Source organism: Hyla sarda, chromosome 5 (genome assembly GCF_029499605.1).
Source record: "Hyla sarda isolate aHylSar1 chromosome 5, aHylSar1.hap1, whole genome shotgun sequence".
Lineage (NCBI taxonomy): Eukaryota > Metazoa > Chordata > Amphibia > Anura > Hylidae > Hyla > Hyla sarda.
The window spans coordinates 109361976-109370626 of record NC_079193.1 but is presented as its reverse complement, the minus strand read 5'-3'; positions in this window follow the sequence as shown (position 1 = coordinate 109370626).

Genomic DNA, 8651 nt, shown 5'->3' with positions numbered 1-8651 from the left:
TCCGCGGACGGGTGGATCGCATCCCCACCGGGCACAACAGAACAGCGTCTCCAGTTAGCGCTGCTGACCGAAGCGCTGCAGGGCAGAAGACGCCGCAAGCGCTCCGGAGGAGGAGGGGGACCCGGAGCGCTCGGCATAACAGTACCCCCCTCCTTTGGTCTCCCCCTCTTTTTGGAGCCAAGAAACCTGGCAATGAGGTCCTTGTCTAAGATGTTGGCTTCAGGCTCCCAGGATCTCTCCTCAGGACCGCAATTCTCCGAATTCACCCCAAATTTTTTTTTACCTCTGACCACCTTGGAGTCGAGGATCTGTTTGACAGAAAAGACATCAGAGGAACCGGAGATAGGGACAGGAACCTTATGAGAAAAACGATTAAGGATAACAGGTTTAAGTAACGAGACATGAAAAGAGTTAGGAATGCGGAGAGAGGAAGGAAGGTGGAGCTGATAGGACACAGGGTTAATCTGTCTTAGGACTTTGAACGGGCCTAAGAACCGCAGGCCCAACTTGTAGCTCGGGACCCAGAAACGAATATATTTGGCGGAGAGCCATACTCTGTCACCCTTGTCAGTATGTTTCTTCATCCGGGAGGAAGCCAATTGGAGAGAATCATGGGTGTCACGACAGATGGAGGGGAAATCCTGAGTCAGCTCATCCACAGCAGGAACACCAGAAGATGTGGGCAACGGGAGGTGGGGGGAAGACGGTGACGGCCGTACACCACAAAAAACGGAGATTTAGTGGAGGACTCAGAATTTTTAAAATTATAAGATTATACGCGCCCCTTAGATCCAGTTTGGTGAAGATATTTGCTCCGCATAGACAGTCAAAGAGTTCGGAGATCAAAGGCAGGGGATAGCGTTTTTTGATTGTAATCTTGTTTAAACAGCGGTAGTCAATACATGGGCGTAAGGATCCATCCTTTTTAGAATCAAAGAAGAAACCCACTCCAGCAGGGGATAAGGATTTCCGAATAAAACCCCTCTTTAAGTTTTCCTGGATGTACTCCGTCATGGCTTGAGTCTCTGGGGCTGAAAGAGGGTAAATCCTGCCACGGGGCGGAGCGGTACCAGGAAGAAGGTCAATAGGGCAATCAAAAGGTCTATGTGGAGTAAGACCTCTGCGTGCTTTTTGCAGAATACATCTGAATAGTCCTAGTAAGCCTTGGGAAGGCCCGGTAAAGAAGAAGCCACGGGGTTTGACTAGTGGAAGCAAACTTGAGACATCGCTTGTGACAAGAAGGACCCCAACTTTTGATCTCCCCGGTGGTCCAGTCGAGGGTAGGGGCATGACGCTGGAGCCACGGCAAGCTGAGAAGAACTTCAGAGGTGCAGTTAGGCAGAACGAAAAATTAAATTTTTTCATGGTGAAGTCCAATGATCATGGGCAGAGGTTCAGTGCGGTAGCGCACAGTGCAGACCAATTTCTCTCCGTTTACTGAAGAGATGAAGAGCGGCTTGACAAGACGGGTTACTGGAATACTGAACCTATTAACAAAAGAGGCCAAGATAAAGTTTCCAGCAGAACCAGAGTCCAAGAAGGCCACTGCTGAGAAGGAGGAGTTGGCGGAAGGAGAAATCCGCACAGGTACAGTCAGGCGTGGAGAGGCAGAATTCACACCAAGAGTCGTCTCACCCTTGTGAAGTAATTGAGTGCGTTTCTCCTGACGCGGAGGGCGGATAGGACAGTCTTTTAGGAAATGTTCGGTACTAGCACAGTACAGGCACAAATTCTCGTTTCGGCAGCGAGTCCTCTCTTGTTGGGTCAGGCGAGACCGATCCACTTGCATAGCCTCCTCGGCGGAAGGCATAGGAACAGATTGCAAAGGACGTTGGAAGAGAGGAGCCTGGGAGGGAAACCACCTGATGCGAACAAGATCCTTTTCCTGACGAAGTTCCTGGCATCTTTCAGAGAAACACATGTTGATGCGGGTGGCCAAATGGATGAGTTCAGACAGATTAGCAGGAATTTCTCGTGCGGCCAGGACATCTTTGATGTTACTGGATAAGCCTTTCTTGAAGGTCGCACAGAGGGCCTCATTCCAGGATAGCTCTGAGGCGAGGGTGCGGAACTGGATGGCGTATTCGCCCACAGAAGAACTCCCTTGGACAAGATTCAGCAAAGCAGTCTCGGCTGAGGAAGCCCGAGTTGGCTCCTCAAATACACTACGTACTTCAGAGAAGAAGGACTGGATTGTAGTAGTGGCAGGATCGTTGCGGTCCCAAAGCTGTGTGGCCCATGACAAGGCCTTTCCAGACAGGAGGTTGACCACGAACGCCACCTTAGACCGGGGCTGCGCGCAACAGCGAGGTCAGATGTAGCAGAAGGTCAGGGCAGGCAGAGAGGTTCGTAGTCAGGGGCAACAGCAGAAGTTCTGGGTAAACAGGCTTGGGAACACAATAACGCTTTCTCAGGGCACAAGGCAACAAGATCCGGCAGGGAACGGAAGGGGAAGCAGACTTTTATGCACATGGAACAGATGGAAGCTGATTAGACTGTTTGGGCCAGGCACCAATTAGCGGTGCGCTGGCCCTTTAAATCTGAGAGTCCCGGCGCGCGCGGGGCCGCGCGCACCGGGACCCAGCAGGAGATCAGGAAAGGTGAGTGGGACGGGATGCGATCCGCGGAGGGGCACGTCCCGCTAGGCGGATCGCATCCCCGCTGGGCGCAACAGAACAGCGACTCCGGTCAGCGCTGCTGTCCGGAGCGCTGCAGGGCAGAAGACGCCGCGAGCGCTCCGGAGGAGGTGGGGGACCCGGAGCGCTCGGCGTAACAGCCGCTTTATAGTGGCGAAGCATGTGTTGACGCAGGGCCATGGTGCCGACATTGGGACCCTGGCCACGCTTCACCTTCTGCCGACAGATCTTGCATGTGGCTACGTGAACCTCCTCCGGATGCCTTATGAAAAGCTGCCACATCGCCGAGTAGCTGATTAGCTGGCGCTGTCTCCAGGAACCCCTGTTCCACTACGTCCCGGAAAGGTAGGCTGCCGCAAAGCAGGTGGTCTCCCCATGGCACGTTTGGCTCCTGAATTTCCACTCCTGCTACCACGCTGACTGCCAGCCGTGCTACCGCCTTGCTGCCTCAAGGGCAACCTGCAACTCTCTTCTGATGATGATGAAGCCCCTTCTGCATCCGCCTCCCAATTGCGATCGGCTTCATCATCAACAGGTGTGTGCACGTCACTGATGTCCTTCTCAGGTTCCCCAACAGTGTCTGCTTCAGGACCCTGAACCCTTGCAACACCGCCTCCCACGTCACTCTCCGCATCACTACTTGGTCGCCTAGCGGAGCAAGCTGCGCATGTCTCCTCCCCTTCTTGGCTGGCCAGTAGCTGCTGACTGTTCTCTATTAGATTGTCCTCAGCAAATAGTGGAGCTGAACCCACAGCATAAGATACTTCTTTAGGAGAGGGAACAGCATAGGACAAAGGCAATAGGAGGACAGGGAATGCTCCCGGGCCATGCCAACTGAGGCTTTTGTCTGAAGAACCCACCGACTGTTGTCTGGGGGTGTCAGATGTCACTTGTGATGATGTGGATGAGCGTTTTAACCAATCGATGACAGCAGATGGGTTGCTGGTCGAGACACGACCGCTGGCAGATAACGGGAGCTCAGGCTTCTCGCTGCGACTCCTGCTGCCACTCACCCCAAGTCTGCTGCGACCTCTGCCAGAAGTATTTAGGCCTCTGCCACTCCTCTGTGCACATCCTGGCACTTCTCTGCCTGACATACTTAGTGCGTTTATGAGGGTATTACAATACGCTACACTACTCTTTAAACAGTATTTGTCTAGAACAGCAGCAGGTGATTACTTATGGCTGTCCTTTCACAGTATGTAGGCCCTTTACAGATTAACAGGTACAAGATGGTACACTACTTGGATGTACCTATGCGGTATGCACTGATGAAACCAGTAATATGCGCAACTATACGCAGAAAAAACTCTGTATTTTCGTAAAACACCAGCCGGTGAATACTATTGTTTGGACTTTGACAGTATGGAGCTCCTTGACAGAATAACAGGTACTAAATGGTACAGTACTTGGATGTACCTATGCGGTATGCACTGATGAGGGCAGTAATATGCGCAACAATACGCAGAAAAAATTAGTATTTTTTAAAAACACCAGCAGCTGATTACTTTTGCCAGGAGTCAGGATTTTCCCTGTATCTAGAATTGTTACAGATACAGAATAGTAGACTGCTTTGATGTAGGCATGTGTTATGCACGTATGAGGGCAGACAAATGCACTACAGTCCGCTGAAAAAGAATGTTTTTGTGAACAGCAGCAGGACCCAACAGTGCAGCACCACAATAAAAAAAAATACAGGGATTAAATCCTAAATTGCACTCCGTCACACAATTCTGAGCAGCAGATGATTTGTGGAGCAAAAAAAAAAATTACTGAAATGCACTGAAAAATGAGGTGGTAAGATGGTTGATAAAGTTCAGGCAGCTTGTTGATCTGTATGAGGCAGCTAACAGCTATCTGCCCCTCTCTGCTGCAATGCTCAATATGGTGAATAGGAGGTTTAGCTATCAATGATCCTTCTCAGTGTGAACAGCAAAGCACTCTGCACTCCTGTCTTTCCCCAATGCTGATGTAACTAGCAGTTGCAGTGTAACGTTGTGGTATAAGCTAGTCAGACACACGCAGTCCCGTTCTCTCTATCTCTGAGTGCATAGATGAAATGAAGAGAGGAAAGATGGCTGCCGATTATATAGGGCTTTGATATCACAGGGGTCAATGACTGCTGATAGGCTGCATCTCACATGTGATTCAGGGTCATCCTGCCTACCTTCATTCCCGCCCCTGTTTCCTGCCCTCCCATAATCCCCTGCCCCATGTACTCACACGTGGATCTGCCATTTTAGGTCTCCAATAGCCTGGAACGCTGTAAAATGAAGTGATTCGCGTGATCGAATCGTGCCGATATTTGCATTTGTTGCGAATCAAATTTTTCATGAAATTCGTAATGAATTCGGGATCCTCAACTTTGATTTGCTCATCTCTACCCACAGACAGCAGGAGATTTAAATTGTTATTTTATTATTTTTATTTAGCCAGGCAGCCCAGGCGTGGCTGGAGGTAGCAGCAGCAAAGGTAATGGTGAACTAATGGGTTGGTTAGTAGCCAGCATACAGTAGGAAGAGGAAGACTGGTAAAGTAGTAGTAACCTGTGGATAGCAGGAGGTTAAAAAATTGATTTCATTTGATTTTGCCAGCCAGGCGCCCCAGGTCTGGCTGGAAGTAGACAAATGCTGCACATCACTGATTGTTCTGCACACCGACAACTTCATAGAGTGGCCCACCCTCAACACCCCATGATTGTGCACAGCGGGGATTCCTGGTAACTGTAGCCACGAGCCAGGTGAAGTAGTGTAAGTTGTAGCCACCAAACAGCAGACATTGGTGGACTAGGTATATGTCTAGCCAGGCTTTGTGATGTCTTTCCGTGTGTTGATATGGAGATCTAATTCCTAGAGTTGTGCCCTGCCTTACTTTCTTTCTGCAGGTATGGCAATATGGCACTGTGCCTGGATCAAAGACAGAGATGAGGAAACAGCATCTAGGACCAACCATTCCTTTACCAGACATATATTTGGGTATATGTTTGATGAAACCAATAAAATTCACAACACTCCGTCTACAGAGCAGATGAAGATGAAATATGTATTTCAGGAAACCAATAATATCCACAATTACCGTAATAACAGGGCAAATGAGTGAGTGTGACTTGAAGGTGCTTATCACTTTTCAGCTATCTCATAACTAGAAAGATATAATGTGTGTTTTATTGAACCAGGAAGATAAACGTACAGGGGACATTTCTCATTAGGTGTCTATTGTAGACACAGATCTACCCCCTTTATACTGCTTGTCTAATTTACACTCTTGCTCAAAATTTACAAAAGTTGCGCATGTCCTTTGATAAAGTTTGCGGGAATATAGAAACATCCCGCTCGCTCTACCGTGCACTCCTTCTCAACCTCACTCTTTCCACACCCTCGGTACACTGCTCACATAGCTAGAAGTGCTGGAGCAGCAGTGTGTGCCAAACAAAACTCTTAACAATAGTAAAATCTTAAATCTTTATAAAGTACACAGAATGTCTGGGTTTAAAAAAATATGTAATTTTGCTAAACAATCTGTCCCCTTACCTCTATATCAGTTTTACCAACCAGAATGCCTCCAAGTGTTTCAAAACTTGGCATGCTGGGAGATGCAGCTGGAGGCACCCATGTTGGTAAACACTGTGTACATGTACCAGAGCTGAGTGTGTGATTATGTACATGTAGCAGAAATTAGTGTGCGGCATGTGTATGTAGCAGAGCTGAATGTGTGATTATGTGGATGCATGACCACACACACACACTCAGCTCTGCTACATACACACAATCACAGACTCAGCTCTGCTGCATACACACATTCACACACTCAGCTCTGCTGCATACACACAATCACACACTCAGCTCTGCTGCATATGCACAATCACACATTCAGCCCTGCTGCATACACACTATCACTCACTCAGCTCTGCTGCATACACACAATCACACACTCAGCTCTGCTGCATACACCTTGATAGTGTATAATCAGGACTTGCACAAAATTTGTGCGTGTAAAGAAAAAAGACGCATTTCATAAATCAATGCCCACCACGTAATCAGCTCTACTGTACACCATGATTTAGAATTCCACTTATAAAGTTCTATAAAAAATGGCACAAAAACATGCAAAAAATGCAATTACGCAAAAAAGAGTGCGCAATATAGACAGTGAAAACTGTATATATAATGATAAATTCCCCCATATTGTCTTCATCAGGGTGATACATTTCACATGCACATGCTTTTTAGTTTGCTACTATGTGGTTGAAGGGGCTATGCTGCATTTAGGGCGCTTTGCATAGGTTTTGCCAACAGACTGGTCTGCCGCACCACAGCTTTGCTCTGTTTACTACTTGTTCTGGTCTTCATTTTATATGAGCCTTGACAAGGGCTTGCTGGATTTTGTAGTCAGCAGTTAGGTTTGTGTAGGAATGCACAGAAGGTCTTCCTATAATGAGCTTACACACAAAGGCTGGGAAGGATCACTTCTTTGCTGTGGATCCTTGTATAGTCCCTATAGGATTTGTCCACTGTGGATTTTAGTGTTATTATCAGGCTTCTGGCAGAGGGATCAGGATTGTGGCTTCCATTTACACACAGCGTTCTGTGGAATACATTAGTATAAGAAAATTTGCCTATTTTTACCCAGTATTAGTCAATATTACTCCATGTAAACATGGCTTTAAGGAGTGAATTCAGAAACCTTTTAACCCATTCCCTCTCCAGGGTATACAGGTTAGACCTGGGAAGAGGGGTATTGAGGATCTGCTGTGGAGAGGGAGTAGCACTCAACTGGTATTGATAACCAGGGGCTGCAGCTAATAGTCTCACATTGACATCTATAATAATATCTATATGAGATGATGTCATTAGACAAGTTTCTGGTTTAAGCTATTTTCAAATATGTCAGGTCACAGAAGAACATATCCTTTCTAAGATATCCCTAATTTTTATGAAAGTGCTGTAGGGGGTGCAGAAAATTTAATTTTTTTTTAAAATGTGCAACTTTTGTATTCAACAATAGTAGCATACTGCCTAGATGAATACCCATTGTGTCTAATCTGTCTTGTAAACTGTTTCATGGTAATAGTCTACACCTGAAACTGCTGTACACATGCTTTTTAATATATGGTTATGGCTAAGAAAGCCTTGGCAAGTCCATTATCAATTGTAAAGTGGCAAAACATGTTATAATTATAAATTAAAAACCCATGAGAATAGTGTCCCATATATTGCATTTGTCCTGTTTCACTGTTGGCTAGATAAAAGATGCATTTAGACATTGCATTTTCTTCAGTATCCTTATTCTAATTTATATATTCATCATCAGAAGAATTGCATTGTCCTGGGAGCTAGACATGAGCTTGCTGTGTGTCAAATATCAGGAAATGCAAGAATAATCTACCCATTTGTTCACTTAAATACTGATGTATGTACTGATGTATGCTTGTTCTGAGTAAGAGAATTACTCACCATTACTTAAATTCAAAGCATATCTGGCACCTGTTTTAATATTTGATAAAAGTTAATGATTTGAATAAAACCATTGCTGTTTATTATGTTTGGAATTAAAAATAACATTTATTTCTCTGTAGCCTAAAGACTTATGGAAATGTATGATCACTTTGAGTAATTTGAAAGGGCAGTAGAGGAGAGGTTTTTTTTTTTTTTTTTGTGTATTTTACTTTGTGCATTGAGGATATTTATTTGATGATATTTCTATTGCCCTTCATTAATCCAGACATGCAGGGACACCATGGAAAAAAAGCCGGGCTAATGGAGGTGCTGCTCAGATGTCGAATTGACGGAGAGACTCAGGCGGTACAGGATAACTAATTTTATTAATGATATAAGGACAACGCGTTTCGACATCTGCTGATGCCTTCCTCAGGTCCACTTAACAGTTCTAAAACAATAAGGGAAGATATATATATATATATACACATATACATATATATCTATATACAATAATACACATAGAACAAGTGGTGCTGTCATTTTATGTAGCAAGGGCGAGACATGTGAGAGATCTCAC